At 35.8% G+C, this 16,318-nt stretch overlaps 1 long non-coding RNA gene across 2 annotated transcripts in view; it reads right to left on the bottom strand.

Moving 5' to 3' along the window:
- LOC123791837 (uncharacterized) overlaps nucleotides 1-16,318 on the bottom strand; it is a 414,294-nt gene that overhangs the window by 62,256 nt on the left and 335,720 nt on the right. Inside the window, exon 3 of one of the 2 annotated variants that reach the window (XR_015725950.1) lies at nucleotides 10,337-10,443. The exons of the other annotated variant lie outside the window; for it this stretch is intronic. This is a non-coding gene — a long non-coding RNA (uncharacterized LOC123791837). The remainder of the gene's footprint in view (nucleotides 1-10,336; nucleotides 10,444-16,318) is intronic. 2 annotated transcript variants of the gene reach the window in all.

Below are 16,318 nucleotides of genomic sequence, written 5' to 3'. Positions count from 1 at the left end.
GCGTGAGAAAGAGTGAGAGAGAGAACACATACTAGTATTTACTGAACATTTCTAGGTTCCTAGGTACAAAGTAAGTACTTCATCTACACTGCTTCTGTTAATCTTCATACTAACCTATTTATATTTTACAGATAAAGCAAAACTCAGAAAGCTTGTATAATTTGCCTAAAGAGCTAGAAAGTATGAGCTCATATTCAAATCCAATGCTCTTATTTCTAAAGCAGATGTCCTTAATTATTCTATGAAACTACTCACAATGAGGAACCCTCAACTAAGGTACAGAGTGTTCAGTCCCAGGCTGGACAAGTTGAAGACCACGCACTGGACCTAACCTAATTACAGGTTTGCATTCAGAGACACATGAAATTTTCCTTTCAAACTTTCCCCATAACTCTGTTTCTGACATATCTCCTCATGTCTACTGATCCAGGCAATTCCACAATTAAAGTTTTATTTCTTTGGTTAAAGTCTTCTTGTTGCCTGCCTAAATGAAAATTTCTCTGAGAGTATCACATTCAACTTGAAAAAAAAATCTATTTGCACCTCTATATGACAAAGTTTACTAGATAATTTCCTGACTGAGGATTACAATGGGAAGGGTCAGAATGGAGAGAATATGAGGCCACTGGTCAGTGAGTAGAGGGAGAAACTACCTGGAAAATATGAAGGAACGGGGAAAGGAGGACTTAGGGTAAGAAGAAGGGTATGCCAGTAGACATATGCTATTGCACATTTTGGCTTTGCCCCAATTCTAAATTTGCATACTGCACTAAAAAATAAACCGAAATACATTAATTTAGGATCCTCTCACTCTATTATCTCAATATGTAAGTGAGATATAGCTGAGGTGTCTTTGGTTTATAAAAATAACCACTTGTATATAGAATACAAGGCAGTTATTTCAAACTGCATATGCATCATATGCAATGTATTTGCATAAATGATTTAAATATTGCCTTTTCCAGATGTCCACATAACCACTGAATAAACACTCTTGAAATACTTAAACAAATACTGAAGGTTAAATTTAAGTATCTATCCTGTTGATTCTTCCGGTTACAGAATTTATTCAGGAGCCAGAAGTGGGGCTGGTAGCTGAAATGGGGAAATGGGTGAAGAACTTACCTGGCAGCTACAAGACTGCTGTCACAGCCTTGCTTTATCATTACCAACATGGTAACAATTAGAAACTTTATTGCTCAATTACAATTAATTCAGTCAACAAATATTTATTAAGCAATTATTGTGGTTATCTTCTTAAGGAGCCCATTTGGTCATCATTAGCTTAGCAAACAGATTTTCTCCATGATAGTGTGACTAAGAGTATATTAGGAGGTTATTTTAGCTAAGGGACCCAAAAATATTAGAAACCCATCATGAACCAATCATTTTGCAAGATGGTGGTGGAGAGGATAGAGACTGGTAATGACCAGTAAAGTAAGGTAAATTAATTCTCAGTTTTCATAAGATAGTGATTTTCCAACTACCAACACAGAGTCATAGTCTGGACCACACAGAAGATTCATTTCTTCTATTGGTAAGTCAGACACAGGGTCAAAAGACAAGAACCTCTGAAGCATAGGAAACCTACTCAGGGCTCAAAAGTGAGTCTTAGATCACATCATAGCAGCTTGATGAAAGGGACTATCACCAGTGCCAGAAGAAAGGGAGTAAGAGAACTGAGTGCTTGAAATAGCTCCTTTATTTATAACAATGAATCTCTAACTATAGAAAAGATAACCCAAACAGAGGTCAGGAGCCTTCCTCTTCCTTGAAAGAAAAGAAGAAAATAAAAAAGGGGAGAGCGTTGAAGCAGTAAGAAGTCCTGGGCTTACCCCAGAACACAGTACCATCCATTGGTATATACTTTCCCATGGTACCATGGTGTGTGCTGTTCACACAATGCTGTACCAGACACTCCCTGAAAGCAGAGAAGAGAACATTTTCAAAACAAGTGGATGACATGGTTCTTACCCCAGTAAAAACATTAATGAGCAACTAAAACACAAGGAAACAGAATTTGGGGTCAAAAAATCATTAGTAATCATTCAATCCAACTCCAGAAAGGTGAAGAAATTTCCCCAGGATCAAAGCTCTTGGGTGACAAAGACTCAGGACCAAAGATAGCCTTTACAACAGTGGTGTTTCCACACAATGCCTACTGAATTAGAATACAGGTTGGGCTGGACCTCCAAAAGGCAGCAAGTGAGCCCCCCATGCAAGCTGATAATATGCAAGGCTCTACTTATAGAATTTTGATGGTTTTGATGGTTACTACATGAACCAATCCTTGAGTTAAAAATCTGTATGAGAATTTGTTACAGAGTTGACTTCAGAGACTTTGTTTCAAATACAGATGAATCCTAGCATAAATCTTCTAAAAATGGTGGGGATGCTTCCAAGATTCTCCCAATATCCAATATCTAAACAGTCCCAGGTCATCTGTGCCTTCACACTCAAGTCAAAACAAATACATAATTTTAGATTACAGAGTAAACCCAACGAGAACGTCAATGGTTTGTCAAAATTTAAGAGTTGCATTCAGTGAAGTAGAGAAAAGGAGCACTACAAGCCTTGATTAGGGCTTAGTGGCAACCGCAGGGCTTTAAGTTTCTGCATCATTGATTCTGAACCTTGGCTGCACATCAAAGCCACCTGAGAGGATTTTGAAAATCCCAATGCCCACACTGCATCCCAGACCAAGGCAATCAAACTCTCTAGAGATGGGGTCCAACTTCAATATTTTTTAAAGGCCCTCAGGTGACTCTATGTGCAACTAAGGTTCAGAACCACAGTTAAAACTAGTAATTTTAGATGTTTACAGCTGCCTAAGCACTATGACTCAAAGTGGTCTAGGTCTGTCACTGGTGATTGTTTCTCTTACAATATTGTTTCCAATATTTGAAACTTAGGAATGCTTTTAACATGCTCTCAACCATAGCATATTACAGAGATTATGAAGGTTTATTTAACTCAAGGAAATTGGAGCAAAGTTCACATCTGAAGAAAGAAATCATAGGTCTCTTAGTAAAATGATAATATGCATCCTCATAGTCAACCTGTACTTAATGTCCATGCAGTATTAACCTTATCTTATTGTAGAACTTTCCAGAATATTCTCCTGCAGTTAGTGGGCTTTTCAACGGGGTTGGGCACCTCTGTTCCCATCAGCTAAGATATGCACTTGTAAGAAGCTAGTTTTATTTGTTCCTTCCAACTAACACCCATTATAGCTATTACCCTAATTTTATATTTGACAAACGAAAACCAATTTACATGTGTGCAAAAGGAAATTTTTCTTCTGTGGAAGTAAAATGCATAGAAAAACTTGATAAGAACAAATCACTAATATATACGTAATTGATTATATATCTCTAGGAATATATTTAATATCACCACCTATATTTATACATATATATTTGTATTATTTACATATTATGTATATTTGTATTTATATACTACATATATATGTAAAATATGTATGTGTATATATAGTATGTAAAATATGCCAGACAAATTCAAAGGCTTTTTGAATGAGAAAAAAAAAGTCTTCTATTATAAAAGGATGAGTCCTGGCCAAGGATTTTGTCAGAAATCATGCTTTCCTTTCTAGTGTGAGTAAGGACATTTTCACTGAAGCTCTGTTCTAAACAGACAGGCAGAGGGATAAGAGCACAGTCTTGGGAATCAGACAATTTAATTTCCAATGACTACTCTGACACTGACTAGCTCTGTCATTTGGGAAAGTTATTTGCCCTCCCTGGAACTTATTCACCTTACTTTAACATAAGCTTAACAAGAGGACAATGAGTGGGTCACAAATAAGATATGTGGAGTGGAGTGTACGATACGGTTAATAGTTTGGACCCTGGACTCAGAGATTTTAGTTTAAATCCCTGTGATGCCATTTATTAGCTTTATAACCATAGGAAAATTTCTGAAATTTTCTGAACCTCCATTTCCTCTTGTTTAAAGACGAACAACTTCTAGAAAAACCATAATGTATACTTTATAAGGTTTTTGCAGGATTAAATAAAAGAATGCATATAAAGCGCTTAGAATATTGTCAGGGACTTAGTAAACACTAGACAAATATTAATTATTATCACTGTCAATAACATCAGGCAGCTAAAAAGTGTTTAGGGTGTTACATAATTAGTAGCTACTGCAATTATTAACATTATTATTAAGATTATTTTTGTCCTGGTTTTAAGATACTCTGTGGTAATTTAGAATATACTGTAAAATTCCATTCACTTTGACTCACCTTCTGCATAGAGGGAAATGCTATGGTCCTACACCAAATAGGAGTTTAAGCAATTAATAGCAGTGTGGCCTTTTGAGTTCTGTGAAGACAATCCTATTACACTAAGATGAACTTGCTGAGTAATAGCTGAGGAGTTTTTATCTAGCGAAATGCTCTGTGATCTTTGAACTAAATTGACAGTAAGGAGATTCTGATTTAAAGGCATGGATTTGTGATAACTGGATGCCAGAGTTTAGAAATAACAATGGGAAGTAACTGCAAGGGAGGTAGTACGGAAGAGAGAACTTGACTATACTTACTTCTTTTTAAAAGTGTGACAAAGTTTTTAATTCCCACCTATAACAAAATGTAAAAGATACACACGTTTTCCATCTCCCTTAAATCTCTTTCTCCCCCAGCCTCAGTGAATTCTTACTCAGTCATCAAGACCCAGCCTTCATTTTACTTGACTCCCTTTCTATCACAGTATGAAGTAATCAGAACTCTCCCTTTTCTCCAAGAAATAAATTTATTCAAAATTAATTAGATTTAATAACAAAATCCAACATAGGTTTGGAAATCATTTCTTAAAGATGAATTCTCAAAAAACTTGACATGAATGAAAATAGAAAGTGTAACGCTAAGCAGAGTAAGTCAGATAAAGACAAATACCATATGATTTCACTTGTATGTGGAATTTAAGAAACAAAACAAGCAAAGAAAAAGACACAGACAAACCAAGAAACAGACTTAACTATAAAGAACAAACTGATGGTTACCAGAAGGGAGGTGGGTGGGGGATGGGTGAAATAGGTGATGGGGATTAAGGAGTGCACTTGTGAGGAGCACCAAGTGATGTATGGAGTTGTTGAATCACTATATTATACATCTAAAACTAATATAACATGGTATGTTAGCTACACTGGGAATTAAAATAAAAAATAAAAAATGGAAAAACAACATAATACTAAACAAGTGGGTCAATGAAACACTCGAAGAAATTAAAAAATAGGTGGAGATAAATGAGAATACAATTGTCCAAAATCTCTGGGATGCAGTGAAAGCATTGCCAATATAGGCCTACCTCAAAAAACAAGAAAAAGTACAAATAATTTAACCTTACACCTAAAGGAACTAGAAAAGAACAACAAAGCCCAAGGTAAGTAGAAAGAACAGAATAATAGCAGACCAGAAATAAATTTAAAAAAAAAGAAAAAGAAAAAAAAATCAGTAAATCCAAGAGCTGGTTCTTTGAAGAAATAAACAAAATTTATAAACCCTTAGCCAGACTCATCAAGGAAGAAAAAATCAGAAATGAAACATGAAGTAAAATCTGACACCACAGAAATGCAAAGAAATATAAGAGATTACTGTGAAAAAATTGTATATCAATAAATTGGACAACCTAGAAGAAATAAACTACTAGAAACATAAAATGATCTAAAACAGAATCAGAAAGAAACAGAAAATTTAAACAGACTGATCGCCCATAACAAAATAGAATTAGTGATCAAAAAACTACCAAAAAATAAAAGTCCAGGACCAGATGGATACACATGTGAATTCTACCTATAATTTGAATTTGCTAGGCTGAGAAACTTCAGAAAAGGACAGCAGACTAGGAGGATCCTAGGCTTACCCTGTCCCGCAGATACACCAAGGTAACACATTAGTGTAAGTAACCCAGAAAACCACCCCAAAACTGGCAGAATAGTCTCCTAATCATAGAGAAAAGGCCACATTAAAAATGGTAGGAAAGGCAGAGACATAGTTAGGAACCCAGGTGACCTGTGAGATTATCTGTAGTGGGGAGGGACACTAGACCCCACACCAGGCACCAGAGGCATGGGGGTCGTGCACTGGGAAGATGAATCCCTATAACATTTAGCTTTGGAACCCAGACAGACTTAACATGATAAGTTTTTACAACCAGAAGGGCTTAACACTGGAACTTTAAAAATCAGCTAGCTCTGCTCTGGACAGCCTGGAGGGTAATAGGAAACTGAGTCCCTGCTCTTAAAGTAACAGCATAACAAAGAGCCCCATTAAGATACAGCACAGAAAGAGCAGTTTGAAAAACACCTGGAGTATACAGGAAGGACATTTATTTACTCATCTCAGAATGTGTGCTGGAAGGGCAGGGATCTTTAGGAGACTTCTCCAAGAACAAAGGGCTGACTGGCACCATTTCCATCCTCAGCTCCCCGCCCCCCCTGCAACACACATATGCAGACACTTGCAGGAACCAGCACAGTGTGAACACCTACCCTGCTAACAGTGCAACCTGCCTCCGTATACTCCTATGGACTCATGCCTCCAACCCACCCTCAGCAGTTCTCCAAGCTGGGACATTTCTCCTCCCACGACAGACCAGGGCAAACTTTGCAAACACCAAGTGCCCTGCCCCCATCCTCTTCTTCAGACTTCTCCCTCCAGCCTGCCCTAGGCAGGAGTCCATCCAAAGCAGTGCCACAATTCTGCCATTGTGCAATTTAAATGGTCATAAAGATACCAATAAGAGAGTAGGACCTCAGTGAGACCCTCAACAAAGAGATAGAAAACATATATTTTAATAAATAACAGCTGAATCCTTCCCCAATCTTGTGAAGCAGATATCCAGATCCAGGATGCAGAGAGAGCCCCCAATAAAATCAACCCAAAGAGGTCCACATTAAGACACATAGTAATTAAAATAGCAAGAAGTAGTCATAAAGAGAATTTTAAAAGCATCAAGAGAAAAGAAAACAGTTATATAAAAGGGAAACACCATAAGGTGATTAGCTAAATTTTCAGTGGAAACTCTAGGCCAGAAGAAAGTGGAATGAAAAATTCAAAGAGCTGAAAGAAAAAAAATCTGCAGCAAAGAATAGTCCTTACAGCATGCTTATCATTTAGAATAGAAGGGGAAAGAAAGAGCTTCCCAGACAAACAAAAGTTCAAGGAATTTATGAATAATCTAGCCCTACAAGAAATGTTAAAGGGGACTCTTTGAATAGAAAGGAAAGACTGTAAGTAAGAGTAAGTAGGAAACACAAAAGTAGTAAAAGTAAGTATATGTATAAAAATCAGTCAAGGGACTCACAAAACAAAAGGATGTAAAATATTACACCATATATCTAAAATGTGGGAGGAAGAAGAGTAAAGAATGGGTTTAAATTTAAGGAACCATCTGCTTCATACAGTCTGCTATAGTCGTAAGATGTTATATACAAATCTAATGGTAACCACAAATCAAAAACCAGCAAAAGACAGGTAAAAAATAAAGAGCATGAAATTCAAGTATATCACTAAAGAAAGCCAACACACCATGAGAGAAGACACCAAGAAAAGGAACAGAGAACTACAAAAACAACCATAAAACAAGTAACAACAACAACAAAAAACAAGTTAAAAAATGACAATAAGCAAATCCTATCAATAATTACTTTGAATGTAAATGGAATACATGCTCCAATCAAAAGACGTGGTGTGAAGGAATGGATAAAAAGCAAAACCACTCTATATGCTGCCTACCAGAAACTTATTTCAGAACTAAAGACACAAGTGGATTGAAAAGTGAAGGAATGGAAAAGCATTTATCATGTGGATCAAGTGAAAAGAAAGAAAAAAAGTAGCAATAAAAGAGAGAAAAAAGTAGCAATACCTGTATCAGACAAAGTAGACTATAACAAAGACTGTAATAAGAAACAAAGAAGGACACTATACAGTCCAACAATGATTATAACAATTGTAAATATTTATGCACCCAACATGGAGCAGCCAAATACACAAAGCAGCTAATAAGAAACATAAAGGAAGTAATCAATGGGAATACAATAACAGTAGAGAATTTAAATATCCCACTTACATCAATGGCTAGATCATCCAAACAGAAAATCAACAAGGAAACAATGACTCTGAATGATACACTGGGCTGGATGGATCTAAGAGATATATTCAAAACATTCCATCTTAAAACAGCAGAATACACACTCTTCTTAAGTGCACATGAAACATTCTCCAGGATAGATCACAGACTATAAAACAAGTCTCAACAAATTCAAAAAAATTGAAGACATGCCATACATCTATCTGACCACAATGCTAGGAAACTAGAAATCAACCACAGGAAAAAATCTGGAAAGAACATAAATACGCAGAGGTTAAATAACATGTTACTAAACAATGAATGGGTCAACCAAGAAATCAAAGAGAAAACTAAAAAAAACAAAACAAAAAAAACAAAAACAAAAACATGGAAACAGATGAAAATGAAAACACGACAGTTCCAAATCTTTGGGATGCAGCAAAAGCAGTCCTAGGAGGGAAGTTTATTGCAATACAGGACTACCTTAAAAAGCAAGAAAAAATCTCACACAACCTAATCTCACACCTAAATGATCTAGAAAGAGACAAACAAAACCCAAAACCAGGAGAAGGAAGGAAATAATATATTAGACCAGAAAAAAATGAAAGAGGAAAAAATACAATAAAACAAATTAATCAAAGTAGGAGCTGATTCTTTGAAAAGATTGACAAAATTGATAAACTTTTAGCTAGATTCATCAGATGGGGGGACTCAAAAACAGAGAAGACTGACATTACAGAAATACAAAGGATTATAAAAGATTACGAAAAATTATATGCCAATAAACTGGACAAACTAAAATAAACAAATAGCTAGAAACCTATAACCTTGCAAACTGAATCAGGAAGAACTAGAACATTTGAACAGACTGATGACCAACAATGAAATTGAATCAGAAATCAAAAAACTCCCAACAAACAAAACTCAAGGACTAGATGTTTTCATGGGTAAATTCTATCGGAAATTTAAAGAAGGATTAATCTATTCTCAAACTATCCCCAAAAAATGGAAGAGGAAGGACTGCTTCCAAATTCATTCTATGAGGGCAGCATTACCCTGATACCAAAATCAGACAAAGGTGCCACAAAAAAAGATAACTAAAGGCCAATACCCCTGATGAACACAGATGCAAAAATCCTCAACAAAATACTAGCAAATGAAATCCAACAATACATTTAAAAAATCATTCGCCATGATCAAGTGGGATTTATTCCTGGGATGCAAAGGTGGTTCAATATTCATTTATCAGTCAACATGACACATTACACCAATAAGAGAAAAGATAAAAACCATAGGATCATTTCAATAGACATAGAAAAAGTATATGACTAAATACAACATCCATTCATAATAAAAACCCTTAACAAGGTAGGTGTAGAGGGAACATACCTCAACATAAAGGCCATGGGTGAAAAACCCACAGCTATCATCATATTTAATAGTAAAAATCTGAGAGCTTTCCCCTAAGATCAGAAAGACGACAAGGATGTCCTCTCTCACCACTTTTATTCAACATAGTACTGGAAGTCCCAGCCATAACAATCAGATAACACAAAGAAATAAAAAGCATCCAAATTGGTAAGGAAGAAGTAAAACTTCTATTCACAGCCCTATCTCTTTCTGGCTGTGAGGATTTGGACTTAATCTCTCGGAGCCTCAATTTCCTCTCCTGTAAAACTAGGACACAATAGCACTTCCCTCATAAGACTGTCAGGAGAATGAAATTAAATAATTTAAATGAAACGTTTAGCATAGTGCCTGACACGTAGGACGCACTCAACAAAAATTAGTTATCATTCTTCCTACTATGCTTTAATTGAACTGAGTAAGGTTTTCTGTCTCATGTCCACCACTTCACGTAAGAGGTTTGTGGAAATAAAAGGAAACCTAGATATACAGCAAGGTGATTTAATTTTATAATTCCTCATGACGCTATCCATCCCGTCTGAATGACTTGGTCATGGTTCCTCCCTGAGTTACTGGGTAGTTGGTTGGTTGACATTCTTTCACTCTTGTTTGATGGAATCACATTTCTTGTAAGGTATTATAAATGCTCAGAATATCATGAAAAACATCTGACTGGGAAAATTTTGATTTCTATGGATTTTACAGTTGCTGTGATTTCTCTGCCTACTTAGACTATTTCTAAGGCCAGAAAGGTATGTTTTGTTAAGTCACCCCCAAACCAATGAAACACTGGATACTGTTACAGACCGTAACATCAATGCATAGAATAACCATACCTTAGGGAGCAGTTCAAGGTAGGAGGTGGGCACATGGGAATATGAGAATCTCAGGAGGAGGCTGCTTTATCGGCACACAAGAAAATCCAACTGCTGGAGTTTTTACTCTGTAAATAAAGATATCAAGAAATATCCCTGACAAATAGCAAAATAAGAGGAGCTAGAAAGCTAAACCACCAAAATATAGTCACCAAATAATCCCAAAGACTCACAAGCAGTCCTAATATCTGTTATAACAGCAACCTACTTTACTTCCTATCCCAACATAATTGTTTTCCTCCAACTATTATTTGTTTCCTTACTTGACTTGATTTCCAAAGAGGATTTCTAAGAAGTCGAAATGCTAACAGGTTCAAAAATTGGCTCTGAGGACCTGTGGGAATTTCATCTCTCAAAGAGCTTTATTTCCACAAGCAGACCCACACTGCAGATGGGCACAAGAATAGGGAAGAGACATCGGCCTCTGGAGGTTCTCAAAGAGTTTGCACACACAAAATCTCAATGTGCCACCCTAAATTCCACAAACCACAAAAGCTTCCAATATTGTTTGTAGGTTTTCCAGGGCTATATGGTGTTTTGAAATAAACTGTGATGTTAATGTAAGCCATATTATGTTATCATGCATCAAACATACCTTGCCAAAGCATAAATGCTATCTGCTTGGCTCTCTGGAGGAGATAAAACATTAAAAACACATTTATGTATGGAAAGGGTATAGAAGGACTTCTGGTTTCTGGCCTGACATCTCAAGAGCTTAGAAGTTACACACCATCCTCACAACAGCAATAACAAAAGCTAAACCAACTGAAAACCCAATAACTCTTCTTAAAGAACTGACGCCACAGGGCAAACTGCTGTCTAGAAAACAAGAGAGACAGGTGGATACAGAGAATCACAGCTTCCTGGGAGCAGAAGTCCCCACATGGAGCCAGTACTATCGGAAAATTAATTTTAGTGGCTCAACGTAGACTAACTTGAGAGTGAAATACTCCAGAGGGGTCCCCAAGTTTCATGAGTTTCAGAGTTTCATTAAGTTTGCACTATGAAGATCAAAGAAAAATTACCTCTTGCTTCTAGCCAGAGGACGGGGAAAGTAACCATTTAAAAATACACATAGAACCTGCTGGTCTCCTTAACAAAGACCTACCCTCCAAGAAAACGCTTTTCCGAAGGCTAACTAACCTAGGGGAATACTCATCTCCATGGCCCGTTACCTTCAATGTTGGGTAAGGATAATACCCAAATCCAGCCCCGCTAGCTTACTTCTCTTACCTAAGGGCAGTGAAGATGAGAAGCACTTGTGAAGGTCACAGACAGGAGACATGAGCTCATTAAGAGACTGAGGTCTAATAATGAGATTATAAAATGCTTCCCCTCCCTCAACCCCTTACGACCATATTAATAAGGTTCCTATATAATAACAGAGTATAGCTAAAAGAACTGCAAGTCTCAAACCCGAAAAAGAAGAAATCTCCAGTGAAACCAAAGACGATAGGGAAGAAAAAGAACGTTAGAAAAAAATTTAGTCGGTGTTCTCTGGTATTATAGGTAGATCAATAAACAGAGTCCTAATCCTAGCCAGATAAACATAAAACTTTACACTAAAGGCCTGCTTATCTCAATTCCTTTTACTAGATATGTCATGGCTGGATTGCAATAAAAAATTACAAGGTATGATAATGCTGTCAGCCATGTCTGAAGAGACCAAGCATCATAACAAGACTCAACTATAGCATAGGTATTGGAATTATCAGAGCAGGGATTTTAAATATTTATGGTTAATATGCTAAGAGCTCTAATGGAAAAAGTTGCATAGATGAACAGATAGACGGAAGCTCTAAGAATCAAAAGAAGCTGTTAAAAAAGGTTAAAAAATTTAACACATTTGGGACGCCTAGGTGGCTCAGTCATTAAGCGTCTGCCTTTGGCTCAGGGTGTGATCCAGGAGTCCTGGGATAGAGCCCCGCATCAGGCTCCCTGCTCAGCTGGGAGCCTGCTTCTTCCCTCTCTCGCTGGCTGTCTCTCTCCGTCAAATAAATAAATAAATAATCTTAAAAAAAATTTAACAAATTAAAAATGTCTTCAATGACCCATCAGTAAATGGAACACAGTTGAGGATAACCAGTAAGCTTGAGTATATATCAATAGAAACTTCCAAACTGAAAAGCAAACAGGAAAAAAAAATCAAAGGAAGAAAATTGCCTGTGGGACAATTATAAATGCATAATGGGAATACCAGAAAGAAAAGAATAGGAAAAAAAATGTTTGAAATAATAATGTTTGAGACCTTCCCAAAATGAATAGCACACATCAAACTACAGATTCAAGAAGTGCAGAGAACTTCAAACAGGATGAAGGAGAAGGAGGAGGAGGTAGAGGTGGAGGAGAAATATGACACCTAAGAACACCATATTCACACTGCAGATAATCAAAAACAAAGATAAAACCTGAAAGAACTCAGAGGTGGGGCACCTGAATGGCTCAGTCAGTTAAGTGTCCAAATCTTGATTTCTGCTTGGGTTGTGATCTCAGGGTCATGGGATCAAGCCCCACATTGGGCTCTGCTCAGCCTCTGCTTGTCCCTCTCCCTCTGCCGCTTCCCCCACTTGATCTCTCTCCCTATCTCTAAAATAAATACATAAAATCTTAAAAAAAAAAAAAAAAAACTCAGGGAGAAAACAAACATCTTACCCAGAAAGAAACAAATGCAAGAATTATATTAAAGATTTCTTCAGAAACCAATGAAACAAGAACATAGTGGAGTGAATTTTAGGTCAAGCACTAAAATGAGTGTTAAAAGGTCTAATCGATATGTGAAGTGAAGACGGACAATAAAATGTTGAATTAGAATAGGCAGGGAAAAAAAGGAAAACAACAAAAAACAAAGAATAAGGTCAATCAACAGAAAACAGTTACAAATATGTTATCTATTAACCCAACTATGTCAATAATCACTTTAAATGTGAATGGTCTAAGTGTACCAATTAAGAGACAGATTGAGGTGGTTAAAAAAACCAAACCAGACCCAACTACATGTTGTCTTCAAGAAACCCACTTTAAATATAAAGACATAGACAAAGTAAAAGTAGAGGAATGGAGAAAGTTATACTATGATAACATAAATCAAAAGAAATCTGAAGTATATTAATTTCAGACAAAGCATACTTCAAAGTAAGGAAAATTACCAGAGATAAAAAGGGGTATTACATAATGATAAAGGCATCAAATCTCCAAGGACAATAATGTGGTATGTGAATGTGCCTAACAACAGAGTGTCAAATTACAAGGGTCAAAACTAATAAAGCTATGAGGAGAAATAGACAAATCCATTACTACAGATGAAGAGTTTAACAGCTCTTCATCAGTAATTGGCAAATCTAGCAGGCACAAATAAGAATACAACTGAACCGAACAGTACCGTCAACCAACTGGATCTTATTGGCATTTACAGAATACTTGATGAAATCATAGAATACACGTTCCTCTCCAGCTCACGTGGAACATTCACCAAGATAGGTGATATTCTGGGCTACAAAGCATATTTTAACAAATTTAAAAGAAACCTGCAATGCATGTTCTCTGATCACAGTGGAATTAAACTAGAAATCAGTAACAGAAAAAAAGCTAGAAAATAGCAAGGTATGTGGAAATTAAACAACAATGTCTAACACATGAATCAAAGATGTCTCAAAAGACATAGAAAAGTACTTTTAACTAAATAAAAATACAACTTATCAAAATGTGTGAGATACAGCAAAAATAATGCTTAAAGGGAAATTAGTAGCACTGAATGCGTTTGTCAGAAATGAAGAAAGACCTAAATTCAATAATCTGTCACCTTAGGAAACTAGAAAATTAAGGGCAATATAAATCCAAAGTAAGCAGAAGGAAACCAACATTAAACTAATTTGATAACAGGAAAACCAGAGAGAAAATTAATGAAAACCAAAGCTGGTCCTCTGAAGAAACCAAAAAAATTGATAAACTATAGTCAGGTTACCCAACAAATAAGAAAAGACAAGAGTGACCATCACTACTGATCCAATGGACATTAAAAGGATAATAAGGAATATTAGAATAACTCTATGCCCCTGAATTTGATAACTTAGGTGAAGTAGGCCTATTCCTTAAAAGATATACTGTAACAATACGGACACCAGTAGGAGTAAATAATCCATACAAGCCCAAATCCATTACAGATATTAATCGATAATTAACAATCTGCCAAAACCATAAAGCACCAGGGCCAGACACTTTCACTGTGAATTCTAACATTTAAATGATACCAATTTTCTACAATCTCTTCTAGAAAATTGAAGTAGAGAGAAAACCTCCTAATTCATTCTATGAGGACAGCATGACCTAAGCACTAAAACCAGACCAAGCCATTACCAAAAAAAGGGAAATTACAGACCAGTAACTTTCATGTGGAAGTAAAAATCCTCAACAATAGGGTAGCAAATTGAATCCAACAATACATAAAAAGATTTGTCAATTATACCTTAATAAAAAAATTATACATCATGACCAAGTAGGATTTATTCCAGGTATGTAAAGCCTGTTCAACTAAAAATCAATTAATGCAAACATCACATCAATAGGCTAAAGAAAAATAATCATACAACATTAATAGATGCAGAAAAGGCATTTGACAAAACTCAACACCCATTTAAGGTAAAACTCTTAGCAAACCAGAAGTAAAAGAGAACTTTCTCAGTTTGGTAAAGAATACCAAAAAAAAAAAAAAATAGTTGACATCATTCTTGATAGGAAGAAATTAGACCTTAAGATGTGGAACAAGACTAGGACGGCCTTTCTCACCACACTATTTAACATTATACTAGAAGTCCTAACTAATACAGCCAGATGAGATAAGAAAGTAAAAGATACACAGATTGGAAATCAAGAATTCAAATTATCTTTGTTTGTAATGAAGTGGTTGTCTATGTAGAAAATCTGAATGAATAGAAAAAAAAAATCCTAGAAATAATAATTATAGCAACTTCGCTGGACACAAAGCTAATATACAAAATGCAATTTCTCTTCTACAAACCAGCAGTGAATGATGGAATTTGAGAGTAAAAAGAGCACCTTCACATTGACACCAAAAAAATAAATTCTTTCATGTAAACTTAACAAAATATGTATAAAGTATATATGAGAAAAACAACAAAATGAAAAAATCAAAGATCCAAATAAATGGAGAGATGTTCTATGTTCAATGATAGGAAGATACAATATTTTTAAGATGTCAGTTATTCCCAAATTGATCCATAGATTGAAGACAATCTCAATCAAAACCCAAGCAAGTTATTTGGTGGATACTGACAAACTCTAAAGTTAATACAAGCCCAAAAATATATAAATGCTTAAAACACAATATGAAAACAATCCATTTTAAAAATGAACAAGATATGAAACAGACCTCTCACCAAAGAAAACAAACAGAAGGGAAATAGGTACATGAAAAGAAACTCAACATCATATGTCATTAAGGCAATGAAAATAAAACAATGAGCTATGTACCTATTAGAATGACTAAAATCCAAAACACTGACAGTACTGCATACTGGTGAGAACGTAGAGCGAAAGGAACTTTCACTCATGCATGGAAGTGCAAAATGGTACAGCCACTTTGGAAAACAGTTTTGCAGTTTCTTAGAAAGGTGTATATAGTCTTACCTTAGTCTTGCCTTCTAGGTATTTAAGCAATTGAATTAAAAACATATGTCTACATAAAGACCTGCATATAAATTTTCATAGATTCATAAATGGCCCCAAATTGAAACAACCAAGATATCCTTCAACAGGTGAAGAGATAAACAAACCAAGGTACATCCATAGAATGTGATATAACAAAAGACATCTCAAGCCACAGAAAGAGAATTTTAAATGTATAGTGCTAAGTGAAAGAAGTCTGAAAAGGCTACACACTGTATGACACCAAATATAGAACATGCCAGAAAAGGCAAAGCTATAGAG

This window comes from Ursus americanus, chromosome 10 (assembly GCF_024610735.1).
Source record: "Ursus americanus isolate L20-20 chromosome 10, mUrsAme1.1.p, whole genome shotgun sequence".
NCBI lineage: Eukaryota > Metazoa > Chordata > Mammalia > Carnivora > Ursidae > Ursus > Ursus americanus.
Note: the sequence above shows the minus strand (reverse complement) of the source record. Positions and strands in the feature narration are given on the sequence as shown.